This window comes from Lissotriton helveticus, unplaced genomic scaffold (genome assembly GCF_964261635.1).
Source record: "Lissotriton helveticus unplaced genomic scaffold, aLisHel1.1 SCAFFOLD_513, whole genome shotgun sequence".
NCBI lineage: Eukaryota > Metazoa > Chordata > Amphibia > Caudata > Salamandridae > Lissotriton > Lissotriton helveticus.
The window spans coordinates 252,627-272,041 of NW_027611831.1; the positions used below are offsets into that span (position 1 = coordinate 252,627).

Here is a 19,415-nt window from a genome sequence, read left to right on the forward strand (position 1 = left end):
GCTGTCGGATTTGTAATAGAAAAAGCACAGCATTTAATTACAGCAATCTTTGCAGTGGTGCTGGCAGTGCATCGTTGGGCCTATTTTTCTGAATTAGTTTGGGGTTTTTAATTTCTTTTCCTATGATATGCCAGCCTGCTGCTGGTTTCTAGCCATTCTATTTACAGAGACTGAAGACCACCCTTTTTTTTGCAAAACTTCCCCCAAGGGTGTTTCTCTAAACTGATAGAGAATTTGGGGTCCTAATTCATACATGGATGAGCAGTCACTTTTTGTGTATTCTTGTTGGTAATTAGCTTCTCTAGCTTTGGCTCCAGATGGTGTGATGAGTCCCATTGCCTGAATAACGTAAAATCCAGGTGAGCTTGAGAACTGATGCACATTTTTGTCCAGAATGAGAAGTTCCAAACATAGATTGCTTTGACCACCCTAGAAGGGAGCTCAATTGAGCCCCAGGAAAGTTCAGCACCATTGACCTATTTCTGACTTCAAGTGTACCTTAAAGTCTTTGCATGTTACACCCCAATTTCTGGTTGAATGTATTTTGTGTTGGTCAGATCAGTTGAGTGTGGGACAACATTCAGTACTTAGGAATGCCACTTTTGCTAGATGGAGGGTCAAGCACAAAATCCTCTTGGAATAACCTTCTAAAGGGAAGGCAAGACAAGCAAGAAAGTTCATATGACATCAAATGCATTGCTTTCGGATAACACTCATTACTCCAATTCCAGTTTTAGGGCCCTACTTTCCTCCTTTCTTGTTCTCTTGGGGGGTGTGCTATCAATTCTTGATGTTAGCAAGAGGAGGATGAGAAGTCTTTCTTAATGCCAGACTGAAGGATGAAGTTAAAAAAGAAAGCAATAGTAAGTATGCTTTTTCCTAGAATTCAAAGGGGGGAATTCCCTTTTTTGAGTTGGGGCTACAGCATAACCTGTCTCTGAGATGGTGATACACCTCACAGAGCAAAGAGCTTGACTGAAAGATATGGACTTAGCAAAATGAGAATTAACAGTAACTCCTTTAATTACTTACATCAGATACAAGATAAGAGCATAAACATACCTGGTAATGTCAAAGCCAAGGGATGATGAGACAGGGTTGTAAACTGGGATGCTCAGACACCCAGTGATGTCATTCTTAGGGTAGTACATAAGGAAAGCAAGGCACCTCTCTTCCATGATGCCAATACCACCCTGGAGGGAGACACAATCAGACACAACTAATAAGGCAGGTGCAACTAATCCAATGTATTGCCATGTTGGTGATATGACTGCTACCTGTTGCACAAAAGGGTAACATACTGGCTAGAAAGTAGCAGGCAGTGGCCGCAGATATCAGTGCTGCTTGTAATGTGCCTGTCCCATAATGTGTTTTGCATTGCCTCATTATTGGATCTCTCTGATGGGATAACAGCCCTTTCTCACCCTATATTCACAGGTTGCACAGTGAAGTGGAAATAAAGTGACAAAGAAACTTTTGTAGAGTGATGTTCCCATACTATAATTAGCTTTAAAACAGTCTAAATTATTTGCAAAGCAGCTATGGCCCTTACAATATCTCCCCAAAGACACTCCCAGTTTCTTCATGCAGGTGCTCTCCCCAATTAGCATCCGCTGCTGCTACAAGTGCAGATAAATACAAATATTTAGGATGACGGGGGCCTCAATAGTCCTTAATTTACAAGGTCATGTTAGATCTGTGAGTCGTCTCATCAATTCTTAATGAATTCATCTTTTATATTTTTTTAAAACAACCAAACAGTTACAGCCAATGTTTTTAGATCAGTAAACTTCTTCAGGGCTACAAGAGACATAGGAAGCCATTACGATGATGGAAGGAAGGCCATCCATGCTGGTGGTGGTGGCGGAAATCCGTCATGTCCTCTTCCCCAGGTGCAGTCATTCCGACCAACAAATCATAATTGACGCATGGAGGCAATTTTCCATCTGCGCAATATGCCAGGCTCCGCATGTTTTTTGTGTATGCAAGAGTGGCGGACTGAGACAATAGGGCAGGTACAGCGTGCAAAATATGTTTCGTCCACCAACCAAATCACTTTGTTGCAGACAGCCCTGCCCACCCCCGCGTCAAAACCACCTTGTTGTGGATGGCAGAAAAACATCGGAGAGGAAGAGCCGATACTGTACCCAACCAAATCCCTGGACCCGCTATGGATCCTGTGCCACAGGCTTTCCCACTGCACTTCTGGCTGCACCTCCGGCGGACAAGTTGCCGCCGCACGCAACAGCAGAGGTACGTACCAGACATTTCCACGCGTGCAACCCCTGAACAACTACATCTCCCAGCAAGTGTGGTGGCACCGCAATGAATGTGGCAACCTGCACAAATGCAACGTGTGAGGCCCACCCAATCCCCATGAGTGACCCTCGGTGCTCCAGAAGGCAATTGGAGCTAATGACAAGCCCCACAGTTGCAGAGCGCGCACACCGCAACATTCAAACATGTATGCCAAAGGCACCCATTGACTAATGGCTCATGCGCATTGTGTGTGCCACATCCTGGTGGCCCGGAAGCTGGGACTGCAACCCTGCAATGTTCAGGTGTGGACAATGTGTGTCATCGCTGCGAATGCCAGCTACCATGCATGCGAACATATACTGCATCTGCACCGGCGCCCTGATAATTACATCACTCATCACAACTCATGTGCCTAAAATGACTGGTGCACCCCATTGGCAATGTTGTGAGGCATGAGGTCCAGATGCATATTGAGTAACCACACAGACACCGTACATGCATAAGAGAACTGGCCCAGGGCACAAGTGACGCCTGTGCTTGGTGGCAGTGGGTGGGGTGTAAATAAGCCCTCTGGGAGTGTCTGGCACAACAGAACAACTAGAACAGTGACCAGCTGGTCACTACACAGTGATGGGTTGAGAATGTGTGACCCGTGAGCTAAGTCTTCACACACAGGGAATGTTCAAGGAAAGCAGAGTGAAATTACATACATAGCCATGCCTCGAGGCCAGCATGGACTTAAAAGAGGGAAGGAGTGGAAAAGGACAAAGGTCTCCCACACTGTACCAATGTTGTGTAATGAAACATCCAACCGGTGAACCATGCTTGAACATCCCTTGACATCTGACTGGCGTCTCTTGGCGAATTGTGAAGGGTCAGTGGCATAGGCAGACAATCAGAGGTGTCCAGTGTTTGCCAATCAGACATCCATGTAATCCCTAGCACACCCAACACACATACTGGTTGGGCGTGCAGTGTGCCTAGCTGCCACTGCCTGTAAATGTCCCCACACACATCCTGAGTCAGAGCTTCTCCAGACCAAACGCCCTCAAAAATTCTGCCCACCAGTATGGATGACGTGTGATTACCACACCTTGCAATCCTCATTGGCTCATGTGACATTCCCTGTTGACTGATAAACTTACACACCTGCATGACTGATTGTCACTGTACAATGTGTATGTGATGTAAAGTACTGTCACACCCCACACTCATATCAGTTGCGCCATACAAAAAATGAGACCCACATGAGCGAGCAGACATTGAGAGATGAGGGGCAATGGACAAGCGTGGCAGAGAGGTAGTCTGAGGAGGAGGGCATGAGTGAGCGCATGGGAAGTATCACTTGCCTGATACTCCCACCTTAGAAAACCTGTGCATCCCATTAGTAGGTCCTTTCAAGGAAAAAACACACTTCTTCATAGTGACAACATCTATCAAGAAAATCTGGAAAGAAACTGAGTAGAGAAAAAGTGGGGCCCTGAAACAGGCCTCGCAGGAGACAGAAGTGACAATTCAGGCTTGCAGTGGCCCTCCCGAATGCATCATTGAAGCACACTAATTAAGATTCCTGGAGTCAGCCCTGCCTGGGAGGCATCCCAAATGTTGATCGCAACCATTGATGGCACATACATTGGCCTCGTACCACCACAGGTAAGTGCACCCGTCTCTAGGATCTGCAAACACTACCACTCCATCAATGTGCCAGTGGTATGACAGGCGTAGCAGATAATCTCACATGTGTGTGCAGAGAAACAGGGGTCGGCACATGTCAGCTACATCTGGTGGGAGAGCACCATCACTCCCGCACCCTACCCACACATGGCCAGTGACAATGACAGTGGTGAGGAAGAAGTCCTTGACCAGCATCTAAAGCTCATCATCAACTCCCGATGAGTGTGATGCAACAATAAGAGGCCATGACTGTGTCAGTGTGCCTTGCTGTCGTCTCACAGACTCAGACAAATTTCCATGAGATTTCGTACACACTCTGGACTATGCGCCGGAACTGAAAACACATGCATGCAGGGACTGAGCATCCAGAAGCACCACTATGCACAGGACACCATTGCCATACTGCCTCACTTGCTCCCCTAATCACTCTGAGGCATCCAAGTGCATGTACACAAGCAGACAATTTGAAGTCAAGAAACTTTTCCATTTGTGAAGTGTTTACTAGAGTGTCAAAGCATGCTAAATATGTGCCAATACAGGTTGAAAATGCATGAGTACTGAAACAGTAACCACAGTGACATATCGATTTCACATGACGCCATATGTGGCATCAATAACCCCTCTGGACGTTGAATCACGAGCATACCCCCCCACCCCTTTCAGGAAGGAGCCGAATAGGATGTCCCTGGTCTATGGCCTTTGTCAGTAGAACCCATTACCCAGACTATACATGGAGAGACTACACAACATTGGCTGTGTCGCACTCATCACTGGATGGATGACTCTCCAAGTGTGGGCCATCTGGATTGTATTCCCATGTCAATCAAAGGGGATCTGTGTCCTCTAGTAGCTGTGAGACCTTGCTGATTTGGGGTGCTATGGCCTGAGCAGAACAGAATGAAGGGGGACAGGCTTCTGTGACCACGGACAGAATGTTCTGACAGTACTCCTGGACCGCGCAGTGAACAAGCTCTGTGGACACCTCCCATGTGACAGACATGTACTAAGGTACTTACAGGGCACAAGTCCTAAAAAATGAAGTGGGGGAACTGACCAAGTAAGACAAAACGCACTTAACCTCACAACACCCCGACGTAGCGCTATGAAAGATGGAAAATCGTGTGACTAACATGATTTGTGCAAATACTGGGACAGACTAACCCACCTGACAGTCTTATAGTGTCAAAATTGATATACAGGGATATAATAGTGACAAAAGCATGCCTCTTTTAAATACCTGTGTAGAGATGGGAAGCTGTGTGCACAGGTTCCCCTCTGTGGCATCTGCATTCAAATGTAAGGTTCAAGGCGGACCCCAGTCAGCATGTACAAACAGAGGAATGCTGTATCGCCACTTTCCTCAGGCCTGGCTGGGTGTGAAAAACAGGCACACTCGCTGAATGTACATTGGTGCTGGGAATGGACTGCAGACAAAGTGCAGGTGCTGCAGAATGTGTACTAGTAACTGGATGGTACACCGGGACAAGTTAAGCATATTTCTATGGGGACAAACAGCATTGCAGGGGGTACGGCATCAAACCCGGCCAAAGTGGGGCGGCGCCGTGTACCCCCGATTCCAGCCCTGGGTACTTGCAAAACAACAACCCCATTTCTTCTTTGTGTGCTACAGCTGCATAATGGAAGCCGGGCTCATGTCAGACGACAAAGTCCATGACAGTCAGATGATAGCATCCACTTGCCCTGGTCTGTGGTACCAAGCACAATAGACCGCAGAGCACAGCACTGTCCAACCCAATGCAGACCGGGCCATAGTCAGTGAGGTGAATGCCACTTCTTGTCAGGTGGTGTGCATAAAGGGATACGACGATTGATTTTGTCACTAACAGTTCCTGTTACTGTAAAGTAGTTACGAGAATAGAAGAAGGCACACGCAGCTTCGAAGGGAATCATTTCGAAGAGACGATCCAGTTCATCTCCAGGAAGTGGACCGCCATCGAATCCAGCAGTATGAAGGAACAGATGTACTCTTTGCACCAGGAGGTTGCAAGGGGCATTCCATCGTAACCTGGGAGAGGTTCGATGTAGGCATGGCACAGGAGCAATTGTGCATAAGCACAGGTGCAGCTGTCCGCCTGCCTGACACATTGAAAGGCATCCCATAAACGTGTCTCACCAAAGCAGTCTTGCTCATCGACCAACAAAGGAGTCACCCACAACTCATGATCCAGGTCAGCAAGGTATGTGTTTGAAAGGCAGACATCCATGGCCCACTGAAACAGACATCTTATGCCGGAAAAGACAGGTTGCACACAGGTGTAGGAGGGACGTTAGTCAAAAGCTAATGCCCAGCACAGCCAGTGGGACACATCCAAAGAGAAGCTGCATGTGGGCATGGTAGAGTTGCAACAGACCGGGCTCACCCTGACCCACTGAACTGTCAGACATGGCGTGAGAGCAATCTCAGACACAGCGCTCAGCTGTAGAGACAAAGTAATGGTCAGAAAGCAAGAAATGCAGTGTGCAAATTGGGAGACTGACACCTGGTGGTACTTCCGGAAAAGCATGTAATGGAGGGACAAGGTCAGAGGCCACAAGTCTGATAAAAAGTGTGCAACGGCCTTCTGTATCAGACACTAACAAAACTCTGTGTGTCAGTTCCTGCGAGAATAGTGGGAGAGCCGTTTTCAGCACTGACTGAATCACGCAAGACGGTCAGGACACCTGGTATCTGAAGGTCTTAGGGCTGAGGCTCATTGTACCTGTACACTCATTGAAGTATGCTTTCGCTGTGGGAATGTGAGGCCACGATTGACTATCCAAAATCATTTATCAATCAATCAATCAATCATGCCATTTGTATAGCGCACTACTCACCCGGGAGGGTCTCAAGGCGCTTGGGGGAAGGGGTATGCTACTGCTTGAACAGCCAGGTCTTGAGTTGTTTCCTGAAGGCGAGATGGTCCTGGGTCAGCCGAAGGTGGATCGGGAGGGAGTTCCAAGTCTTGGCAGCCAGGTAAGAGAAGTATCTTCCTCCGGCGGTGGCTCTTCGGATGTGTGGTACGGCTGCGAGGGCGAGGCTGGTGGACCGTAGCTGGCGGGTGGGCGTGTAGAAGGTCAGTCAGTCGTTGAGGTACTTGGGGCCCAGTTCGTGGAGAGACTTGTGTGCGTGGGTGAGGAGCCAGAACGTGATCCTCTTGTCGACGGGGAGCCAGTGCAGGTTCCTCAGGTGGCTGGAGATGTGGCTGTGTCGGGGGATATCCAGGATGAGTCGGGCGGAGGCCTTCTGGATGCGCTGGAGTCTTTTCTGTAGCTTGGCTGTGGTTCCGGCATAGAGGGCGTTTCCGTAGTCCAGTCGGCTGGTGACGAGTGCCTGGGTGACAGTCTTCCTGGTCTCGGTCGGGATCCAGCGGAAGATCTTGCGAAGCATACGCAGGGTGTTGAAGCACGATGAGGAGACGGCGTTGACTTGTCTGGTCATCGAGAGGGAGGGGTCCAGAATGAAGCCCAGGTTGCGTGCGTGGTCGGTTGGCTTGGGTGCGGTGCCCAGGGCTGGGGGCCACCAGGAGTCGTCCCAGGCGGAGGGCGTTGAGGAGATAGCAGAACATTGGCGCAAAAAAGACAAGTTGTGCAACTCTTACCATATGTTGAATGCCTGGCCTGTGCGTGCCTAAGGGGTCATGTAGGTCCACATCACCTGAACGGACCAGGGACTCTGCATCTGAGGTGTCACCTTCTGGGCGGTGGACTGGCGGGAGTCGTTCATGGCATGCTCGCCTTCTGTGGCTATCGAGTCACTTTTGGAGTTAGGTCACTTTTGTCAGCATGTTCTGCACACACCACAACTTAGATGTTCATGTTTGCTACATTTAAATTGAGAGGTGACATGACTTTTGCCTTGGCTTTACTAGCCATTAATGTCAGAATGTCATCAGCCGCACATCTCCATATGTATATGCCATATTATTTTAAAGAGCGCAGCACCACCACTTCAGAATGATTCAGCACCACCACAGCATCACTCAGCGCCACCCTAGAATCATTCAGTGCCACCCTAGCATCACTCAGAGTCACCACAGCATCACTCAGGGTCACCCCAGCATCACTCAATGCCACCCCAGCATCACTCAGCGCCGCCACAGCATCACTCAGCACCACTCCAGCATCACTCAGCGCCACCACAGTCTGCCCTCGGAATTTGGCATCTGTTGGATCTCCCTAGTGTCCGTTTGCTAATCATGTTGCAATTCAGGTACTATTTCTCAACCTCCACTCTCCTGTTGTTTATGACCCCCCCCCCCAAAAAAGCAATAACAAACAAGCATTAGAACAGGCAGGAACCTCTTTCGGTTTTATTTTGTTGAACGCAGGGGGTGCTAAATTTTTAACGTTTTTTAGTCACAGGTTTGGCCCTAGGCCTAGTGATTGCACGTGGGGTTTTACCCTCAAAGTTCTGACATATGGCAAATACAGAGCTGCCTGTTACTCATGAAACACCCTTCACTACACTTTCATCACTAGCAGGAATCTGGAGATAAGGGTCTGCAGCGGGGCAGGGAAATCCAGAGGCTGACCGCTTGAGAACCTTGAGGCACTTCTGGACAAGGGTTTGCTTTTTTGAGGGGGCCTGTACAACCTTTCAAATATTGTTCGCAGAAATCTAATTATAGGACATAACATTTAAACCCTTTCAGTCTTTTGATGACACCTGGTGGAAATTCCAACTGGCCTGTTACAGTTGGTTACTTCTGAGTACGATTTAGCGTCTGGATATTTGGACAATTTATATATCAGCCTCTGTAGGCACTATCCAACACTATGCCAATATATAGGAAACCAGTTTTTCGCTGAAAATCAAAACAGAGGTAACACTCATCATGGTACAAACTCACCACTAAACTGGAATGCATCTAATTTAGTCACCAAATAATTTTCCTAATTAAAAAACATTGACTGATATAGAACTTAATTGGGTACCCCTCCACCTCATGCCACCATCTTTTTACATTTCTTCACTCCACAAGAAAAATCACAGGACAATAGTAACCAGGTCAAACTGCTGCAGGCATTTCCTTCATGGAGTCCGGATGTCCTATACATCCAACTATATACACCATATTCTGTGAGCCCCCTACATGTTGAATGTATGCCAAAGTGTACCCAGCGCAGCAGTGTTTTTCGCCAACACGCACCAAAGTAAATAGGGATGCATCAGTGCACTCAAAAGTATTTTTTTAAAGTGATAGTTTTCAGACATATTTATTTAGTAGCATTCACTCTTTCCCCCACCTTGGCGACAATATATGGCTTCAATTCTGGGGCATAAAAGGATGTTAAGACGTTGCTTTCTCCAGGGCTCATGTTGAGCTTGAACTATAGCATGGAATGCGGGCATCATTTTAAGACGGACTTCGCCCCCCCATAAAGCAACGCACAGAATCATGCTGAGCAGCCAATCACTGGTGTGCGGTCTCGCTAAATTGGGAGGCGGGGCCAAATGGTGCTCTATTGACTGTATGCCGCCGAGGAAGGGAGATAACCGAAACGCGTCTGTTGGACACTCCCCATGAGCACAAATGTTAGAGCGGCTGTCCTGCCGCTGGGAGGCACCACTTCAGAAGCAGGAGGCCACGGAGTCATGCAGTAAGTGGCTTCAAATGTGGGGCATAAAAGAAGGATGTTAACACGTAGCTTTCTCCCGGGCTCATGTTGAGCTTGAACTGTAGCATGGAATGCGGGCAACATTTTAAGATGGACTTCGCCCCCCATAAAGCAACGCACAGAATCATGCTGAGCAGCCAATCACTGGCATGCGATCTTGCTAAATTGGGAGGCGGGCCAAATGGTGCTCTATGGACTGGATGCCGCCGAGGAAGGGAGATACCCGAAACGCGTCCGGACAAACAGCCCGATGCTTAATGGAACTGGCGAGAGCAAGTGTTTGACCTGAGTAAAGCTATTGGGGGAAAGCTCTTTTATGCCGAGTGCTTCTCGATCTGTAGGACACTCCCCATAAGCAAAAGTGTTAGAGCGGCTGTCCTGACGCTGGGAGGCACCACTTCAGAAGCAGGAGGCCACGGAGTCACGCAGTAAGTGGCTTCAATTGTGGGGCATAAAAGAAGGATGATAACACGTTGCTTTCTACGGGGCTCATGTTGAGCTTGAACTATACCATGGAATGCGGGCATCATTTTAAGAAGGACTTCGCCCCCATAATGCAACGTACAGAATCATGCTGAGCAGCCAATCACTGGCGTGCGATCTTGCTAAATTGGGAGGCGGGGCCAAATGGTGCTCTATGGACTGTATGCTGCCGAGGAAGGGAGATATCCAAACGCGCCCGGACAAACAGCCCGATGCTGAATGGAACTGGCGAGAGCAAGTGTTTGAATGTTGTTTTTGGAATGATAAGTAATTCCAAAAGTTTCATGTTTTATTTGTTCTTTTTTGAAGAAACACCCAAAAAATACAAAATTGTTAAAAAAAATACAAAAGAACTACCGTATCTGGTTAAGGAACGAACTATAATTGCAAGGTAATGTGTGAAAGTTTGGTTCAATATATGTATACAGCATGATTGACTGAAAGAATGCATTAGTAGTGTATGATGAATTTATAGGTGAAGATTTATGAGGAAGTACTGCATCATGACACTGCAAGCTCTTTAGCTGCACTGCACTGTGGCACTTCCGAAGCACAGGGATGTGACATATGTACATGAATATGTTGCAACTCTGTGCTTCCCTCAGCACTGCTGCACAAACTGCAGCCATGCGGTGACACTGGCACCCTTGCACCATGGTGCAACGATGTCTGTGTCGTGCGGAGATTGTTTTTGTGCAGGAAGGAACATCTTCCTGCACAAAAACGATCAGTAACGGCATTTTCCTCTGTCAATGTGTGCTGTGGCATGCAGCATGCATTGAAAGAGGAAAAAATTAGGAGAAATTAAAACAATTCTCCTTGTTGCGCCTTGCTACACCAACTGTAGGATGGCGCAGCATTCACACACATCTCCAGATTCACGATTTCTCATCAATCTGGAGATGTGTCTTGTTCTATGGTTGTTGCGTGGGAATACCCACAGCAACACCGATGGTACCCTCTTCAACGCAAAGTTGAAGTATGAAGGGGTCGTATTTGCAAGGAAAGGAAAAACCAAGCAGGATGGCTTTTCCTTTTCTTGTAAATATGAAGGAGTGCCTGGCGCCATCACTACGTTACAAAAAGTGACGTACTGGTGGTGAGGGATGCTTGTAAATCTGCCTTATAAGTGCTGAGGTATTGGCAGACTGATAAAATAAGAACATAGTGCTGGATGGGTGATTGAAGAATTGCATGAGACTGACAGGAGGTATCCTAGGCTGCAGGGCAACTACTGCAGTATTTAATGGAGTGGACCAATAGTATGCATCTACTTTGAGATTTGTAGGGATTATGCACAGAATTTTTATTTGGATTTGTGTTGGTGCCTCGGTCATTTTATAAGAATACCACTAGTACTAGAATGATGACAGTGCTGCAAACAGAGTGAACACTTAATGTATAAGTGCTTACGTATTGGTAGAGTGATAGGATAGGTAGATAGTGGTAGATCATTGATTAAAGAAGTGCATGGGACACACTGGACGATTCATACTCTGCATGAGTACTAACTGGGTATTTAGAAGAGTGTATCAATAGTATGTAGCTAGTTAGAGATCTGCTTGGATAGTGCACAAAATATTATAGCTGTACTTGTGTTAGTAGCTAGGCCATTCCATAAGTTCATGACTATTAAATAGAATAATTACATTATTATAAACAGAGTATATTGTGAATTTATAAGTGCTTAGGTATTGGTGGAGTAATAGGATAAGTAGATAGTGCTGGATGGGTGTTCGGAGAAATGCATGGATCAGATAGGAGGATTCCTATACTGCATTGGTACTAACTGGGTATTTCGAAGTGTGTATCAATAGTTTGTAGCTGGTTAGAGGTGTGGCTGCATAGTGTACAAAATATTGTACCTTCACTTGTGTTAGTGACTACGCTATTCCTTACGTATACCACTAATCACTGGAGTAATTTCAATGTTGCAAAGAAATTCTGTGCTGAATTTATAAGTGCTTACATATTGGTGGAGTAATAGGATATGTAGATAGTGCTGGATGGGTGAATGGAGAAGTGCATGGGACAGACAGAAGGATTCCTAGACTGCAACTGGGTATTTAGAAGAGCGTATCAATAGTATGTAGCTGGTTAGAGGTCTGTATGCATAGTGTACAAAATATTGTACCTACACTTGTGTTTGTGGCTAGGGCATTCCTTAAATATATGACTAATAACTAGAATAATTTCACTGCTGCAAAGTGAGTACATGTTGAATTTATAAGTGCTTAGGTATTACAGATTGATAGGATACGTAGATAGTGCTGGATGGGTGATTTGAAAAGTGCATGGAACACACAGGAGGATTCCTAGGTTGCATGGGTAGTATTTTACAAAGTAGCTAGTTAGAGGTTTATATATATATATATATTCACTGAAAAAACCATAGGTTTTACACACGTTATAGTTAGGAAGTAGCATTTACAAAACCTATGAAATTCACTGAAAAAACCATAGGTTTGACACCAGTTATAGTTAGCTGGAAATTTTACTGATATAAAACAAATGAAATTCCACGTTATAGTTAGTTGGACTCACTATAACTTGCGCGTGTAATGCACTGTTGATGACGTCACATATTACATCACTCATGACATCACTGATGACACCATCCAGTGAATATGTGTCGTTCTGAAAAATAAATATGTGTTATATATGTATATATTATTGAATATCTTAGTGAATACATATATTAGTGAGTAATGTTTAAATATTTAAATATATGTATTAGTGTTTCACTTTGTGTATAAGTGGCTGCACGGGTTGATGAGTAGGTACATGTGTAGGTACATGTGTATGTATATAGGTGATTAGATGTTTTTCTTAGTATCAGTATGAGTGTTTCCATGCTTTGGTGGGAGTATTACTTAGTACATAGATGCAAGAATGACTGAGTCTCTGTTTGTATGTGTTTTGAAGACAGCATATGTGCAGGACTGTATGGGTGGATTCGTGTGCATATGTCTGTGTTAGTGAGTGAATGACTGTCTTATTAGTGTCTTTATCAGTAACTACATATGTTTTAATGTAGTATATGTGAATATTGATGTATATAAGTGACTATATGTGAGAGTGAGGGATTCTAAACGTTCCTGTTTAAATTAGTATGTGTTTCTAGAAGTGATTTTTTAAGAGAGTAAGTATGTGTAAGTTTCCTTAGAAGTAAAGTGGTAGTGTGTGTATATTTGTTTATGCAAATACATGTATGTTCAATAGTTTATTTGCATGTGTGAGTATGTGTGTGAATAACTTTTGGATGACTGTCGGTGTGTAACAGGATGTGTAGGTGTATCACTACATATGATTAGTGAATATATGTATGAGTGACTATATAGAACTGTTGGTGAATTAGTGCATGTGTATATACATGGTGGAATTATTGAATTGGTTGTTGTAACTGGTATGGGTAACTCCATTTTTTTGAACATTTTAGTTTCTATTTTTGAATATGCGTTTCAAGGGTTAGATTACAGTGAAAGGAGGTCTGTCACTGTGTCACAAGGATGGTGTCATCAGTGATGTCATGAGTGATGTAATATGTGACGTCATCAGCAGTGCATTACACGCACAAGTTATAGTGAGTCCAACTAACTATAACGTGGAATTTCATTGGTTTTATATCAGTAAAATTTCCAGCTAACTATAACTGGTGTCAAACCTATGGTTTTTTCAGTGAATTTCATAGGTTTTGTAAATGCTACTTCCTAACTATAACGTGTGTAAAACCTATGGTTTTTTCAGTGAATTTCATAGGTTTTTAAAATGCTAATTCAGAAATATCTCATGTACACAACCTATACTTTTGTCAATAAAGTTCTGGCAATATTTTTTTCAGAAACAAGCCGTTTTCTTCACTGTTCAAGTTGCATAGAGACTCCTTGTAAAGCGATACAGAATTAGAAAGTCTGTACCTTGCCTTTTTTTCAACGCATTAAAATTTGCCTGTAAATAAAAATAGCCTTTCTAAACTTTCGTGCACGACCCGCTGTGCGCACTCTCGGCAACAGTTCTCAATAAAATGGATAGCACATTTGCAGGCTTTCGTGCGCACCCGCCTATATATTTCGTGAAAACTTTGCAATCTGAACTTATTGAATTTCTTCATAGACCCATCATAGAACTTATAATACGTCAAAGACACTAAACCTAGGCTTCTTTTTTAATATTATGAAAATTTTCATTAAATGGAGCCGAATGTCTTTTTAAACTTTCGTGTGTGACCGAATGTACACACCTTGGTATTTTTAAAAAAAATATAAAAGGTTTTATACTTTAACAATTGTATGCTTGAATCGAGCTCACAAGATATATTAAATCCGGATATGTTTGGATTTACTCCTTTTCACGTTTTGAAACTTCGCTGAATTAGACCGCTACTTCCAAATGGCGTACGTGACCAGATACTATCACCGCGTACACGTCCTGAGACGCGCATGTGAAGTCATGTGACTTGAAAACAACACTCCCAATTGGTTCTTAGTAGTTTCTATTCTGCAATTTCCACGGAGGACTCCACCCACTCCTCTCACTATCTTTTCTACTCTCAAAAGAGAACAACGTTCAACACCCTTCGGAAGACTTTGCTGAAATGGCTGCCGCCCCGCAATTATCTTCCGAATCTGAAGGAAATGAGCGACTACCTTTAAAAAGAAAAAAGGAATCTTTTATTTGGCAATTTTTCACTTATCCTGAAGAACAAAAGAAAGTGAATGCGTCAAAAGTTATCTGCACGATATGCGATTCGGTTCTCTCAAGAGGAAATCCCCCAAAAAAATATTCCTTTTCCATACATACCATGGTGCGGCATGTCAAACAAGTGCACCCTGTGGAATTAGCACAGGCATCGACAAGAGCCCTGGCCACGCTATTACCATCAGAGGTGGCCAGCACATCTTCTGGTGGACGACCTGTATCACCATCGAGTGCTGTGATGGACTTGAGACCATATCTTGCAAAGGTGCACATGAAATGCAACGAGTGTGGAGAAATTCTTCTGTACGGAGAGCAGAGCCTCATTCTTACTAAACTAAAAATTGAGAGTCATAAATGCCCCGAGAAAAGATAAATTTCTTCATTTCATTTTGATCCAGTGTCACACATGAAAATGTTGTTGCAAGTTTAAAAAATCAAAAACAACATAACACTTGTTTAAAAAAAAAAAAAAAAGTTCTTTTCAGAACTAACTCATTCTACCAAAAAGAACTCCAGGAGCATATTATAAAGGGGGTTTATCTCCGCTTTTTTGGCTTTTGTTCGTGCGCGACCGTGTGCGCGCACCCGCCTATATATTTCGTGAAAACTTTGCAATTGCAACTTATTAAATTTCTTCATAGACCCATCAAAGAACTTATACTACGTCAAAGACACTAAACCTAGGCTTCTTTTTTATTATTATGAAAATTTACATTAAATGGAGCCGAATGTCTTTTTAAACTTTCGTGCGTGACCGAATGTACACACCTTGCTATTTTTAAAAAATATATAAAAGGTTTTATACTTTAACAATTGTATGCTTGAATCGAGCTCAGAAGATATATTAAATCCGGATGTGTTTGGATTTACTCCTTTACACGTTTTGAAACTTAGCTGAATTAGACCGCTACTTCCAAATGGCGTACGTGACCAGATACTGTCACCGCCTACACGTCCCGAGACGCGCATGTGAAGTCATGTGACTCGAAAACAACACTTCCAATTGGTTCTTAGTAGTTTCTATTCTGCAATTTACACGGAGGACTCCACCCACTCCTCTCACTATCTTTTCTACTCTCAAAAGAGAACGACGTTCAACACCCTTCGGAAGACTTTGCTGAAATGGCTGCCGCCCCGCATTCATCTTCCGAATCTGAAGGAAATGAGCGACTACCTTTAAAAAGAAAAAAGGAATCTTTTATTTGGCAATTTTTCACTTATCCTGAACAACAAAAGAAAGTGAATGCGTCAAAAGTTACCTGCACGATATGCAATTCAGTTCTCTCAAGAGGAAATCCAAGAAAAAAATATTCCTTTTCCATACATACCATGGTGCGGCATGTCAAACAAGTGCACTATGTGGAATTTGCACTGGCATCGACAAGAGCCCTGGCCACGCTATTACCATCAGAGGTGGTCCCTGAGATTCTTAGATGTCACTGTCTTCCACAAATGGCATAAGTCCTGGATGTTGGGTGCCATACTTGGGAGTTTGACCTAAACACACGTCCTGCGGTGCCCTGGTCCAAAATCAAACAACATAACACTTGTTTTAAAAAAAAAAAAAGTTCTTTTCAGAACTAACTCATTGTACCAAAAACAGCTCCAGGAGCATATTATAAAGGGAGTTTATCTCCGTTTTTTTGGCTTTCGATCGTGCGCGACCGTGTGCACGCACCCGCCTATATATTTCGTGAAAACTTTGCAATTGCAACTTATTAAATTTCTTCATAGACCCATCAAAGAACTTTTACTACGTCAAAGACACTAAACCTAGGCTTCTTTTTTATTATTATGAAAATTTACATTAAATGGAGCCGAATGTCTTTTTAAACTTTCGTGCGTGACCGAATGTACACACCTTGCTATTTTTAAAAAAAATATAAAAGGTTTTATACTTTAACAATTGTATGCTTGAATCGAGCTCAGAAGATATATTAAATCCGGATGTGTTTGGATTTACTCCTTTACACGTTTTGAAACTTAGCTGAATTAGACCGCTACTTCCAAATGGCGTACGTGACCAGATACTGTCACCGCCTACACGTCCCGAGACGTGCATGTGAAGTCATGTGACTCGAAAACAACACTTCCAATTGGTTCTGAGTAGTTTCTATTCTGCAATTTACACGGAGGACTCCACCCACTTCCCTCACATCTCTACCCTGTTATCTGCAATTGTGAACATCAAAAGGAGCTCCGCTACGCCCCTGTAACAGGCCTCACTCCCACTGCTGCAACGGCTTGGCAGTCCTCCAGATGCACAGGAACAGCCCCTCCGATCCATTGAAGTTCTCTGTCGTGAGAGGCCTCACTCCCACTGCTGCAACGGCTTGGCAGTCCTCCAGATGCACAGGAACAGCCCCTCCGATCCATTGAAGTTCTGTGTCGGTCTCAATACCACTTACGAAATGAAAATAAGCACTGAAGAATATTTATGCTGTAGCAGGAGGAGTACTACATGCTTGCAGAATGCATTCTATTACCTATAAAAAAGTGAAACACCCACGCTACAATCATATAGAATACTTCCTCTAAAGAAGCCTGTGAATAACTTTCGAACATCAGGTTAACCTTTTTTTACTCTGTCATCATTGTTAAAGATAAGTATTTACAATACTATATTAAACAATGCCATGATTTTTCCTTTTTAATTTTAAAAATCTTGCAATCTTTCACAAACCCAATACTCATGGCTTCTTTTTCGTGACAAAAATCTTGCAATATTACATACCTACATAGAATAACAGAAAAAACATAAAACTACAAAGGCCAAACAGTCTACTAAACGCGGATTTGTAACCTATGGGGCAGATTCATGTTAACTACTTCATACCCAGATATGCACCAGTTAATGTGCACCACAGTATGCTAGTGCTCCGTTACCCATGGTGTGCCACATTTGAAATGTGGCGCACCATGGTACAAAAACACCATACATGCGTAACACATCTGTGCTCAAAAACTAATACATTCCTAGAGTTGCATCGCAACTGTGATGCAGCTCCAGCAAGGCTCACCAATGCACTATATTCACAATGCTACGTCAATACCTACGCCTGCTTCAAGCACATGCACAGTTTTGAAACAGCATGGGCCTGAAAGTCACTGAGTGAAATATCATACATTACAGTCAGCCACTTTCAAGAAGCATTCCTTCAGAGGAACACTTACCGGTTATTAGAGGTCGATCGTCCGACTCCACTGGAGGAGACCCCTAATAAAAAAGACATATATAAAATGCGGAGTAGCCACTGTATCGTGCTAGCAAACTTTAACTTAAAAATCGTTAGAAAAAACAAAAGGAATCGAGCAAAATTAGTAGGCCACTGATAAGATCTCTTTTTCACCTCCCTAAAATAGAAACATTAGGAACAACCCCTCATGAGAAATATGAAACTAGTGAGAGAAACCGAGCTCGACGCCATGATGACTGCAAGATAGCTCGGCTCCACCGCCCACCCCGCTCAAAATAATGACAAACCGTATACAAATATTATAAATAAATACAACACACCAGAAAAGTAACAGGGTAAAACGTTTTATTAAATAACTATTTACATGGCAGCCTGCTGCAACATCGATCCAAATGCATGACACTGTTACTGTCAAGGTAGCATAGCTGGCGGCCTAGGGGTGGAGGACCGTTGTGCAAATACCCCGGGGAAGACTCTGCATATGCTTGGTCCCTGAGATTCTTCGATGTCACTGCCTTCCATAAATGTCATAAGTCCTGGATGTTGGGTGCCATAGTTCAGGGTTTCACCTAAAGACACGTCCTGCGGTGCCCTGGTCCAACCATCACATATACCTGCGCCAGGAGACGGCGTGGGGTGCACTGGAAGGGAGAGGCGGCGCGAACGAGCCTCCCCCACCTCCCCAGGTGGAGGTTTCTCAGCTACACCCCTAAAGACATGTCCTGCGGTGCCCTGGTCCAACCATCACATATACCTGCGCCAGGAGACGGCGTGGGGTGCACTGGAAGGGAGATGCGGCGAACGAGCCTCCCCCACCTCCCCAGGTGGAGGTTTCTCAGCTGCACCCCAGCACTTCACTCGACATAGGCGGCCGGCTCCCAGGGGCCGGCGGAACTTTTAGCCTTTTGGTGACTCTTCCATTCTGGACCTTGTCCCACAATCCGTTTGACCTGAAGAAACGTCCTGCGGTGCCCTGGTCCAACCATCACATATACCTGCGCCAGGAGATGGCGTGGGGTGCACTGGAAGGGAGAGGCGGCGCGAACGAGCCTCCCCCACCTCCCCAGGTGGAGTTTTCTTAGCTACACCCCTAAAGACACGTCCTGCGGTGCCCTGGTCCAACCATCACATATACCTGCACCAGGAGACGGTGTGGGGTGCACTGGAAGGGAGAGGCGGCGCGAACGAGCCTCCCCCACCTCCCCAGGTGGAGGTTTCTCAGCTGCACCCCAGCACTTCACTCGACATAGGCGGCCGGCTCCCAGGGTCCGGCGGAACTTTTAGCCTTTTGGTGACTCTTCCATTCTGGACCTTGTCCCACAATCCGTTTGACCTAAAGACACGTCCTGTGGTGCACTGGTCCAACCATCACATATACCTGCGCCAGGAGACGGCGTGGGGTGCACTGGAAGGGAGAGGCGGTGCGAACGAGCCTCCCCCACCTCCCCAGGTGGAGGTTTCTCAGCTGCACCCCAGCGCTTCACT

General features: G+C 44.8%; 1 pseudogene; it reads right to left on the reverse strand.

The window, feature by feature from the left end:
- Positions 1-19,415, reverse strand: part of LOC144806959 (putative DBH-like monooxygenase protein 2) — a 328,657-nt pseudogene that overhangs the window by 16,121 nt on the left and 293,121 nt on the right.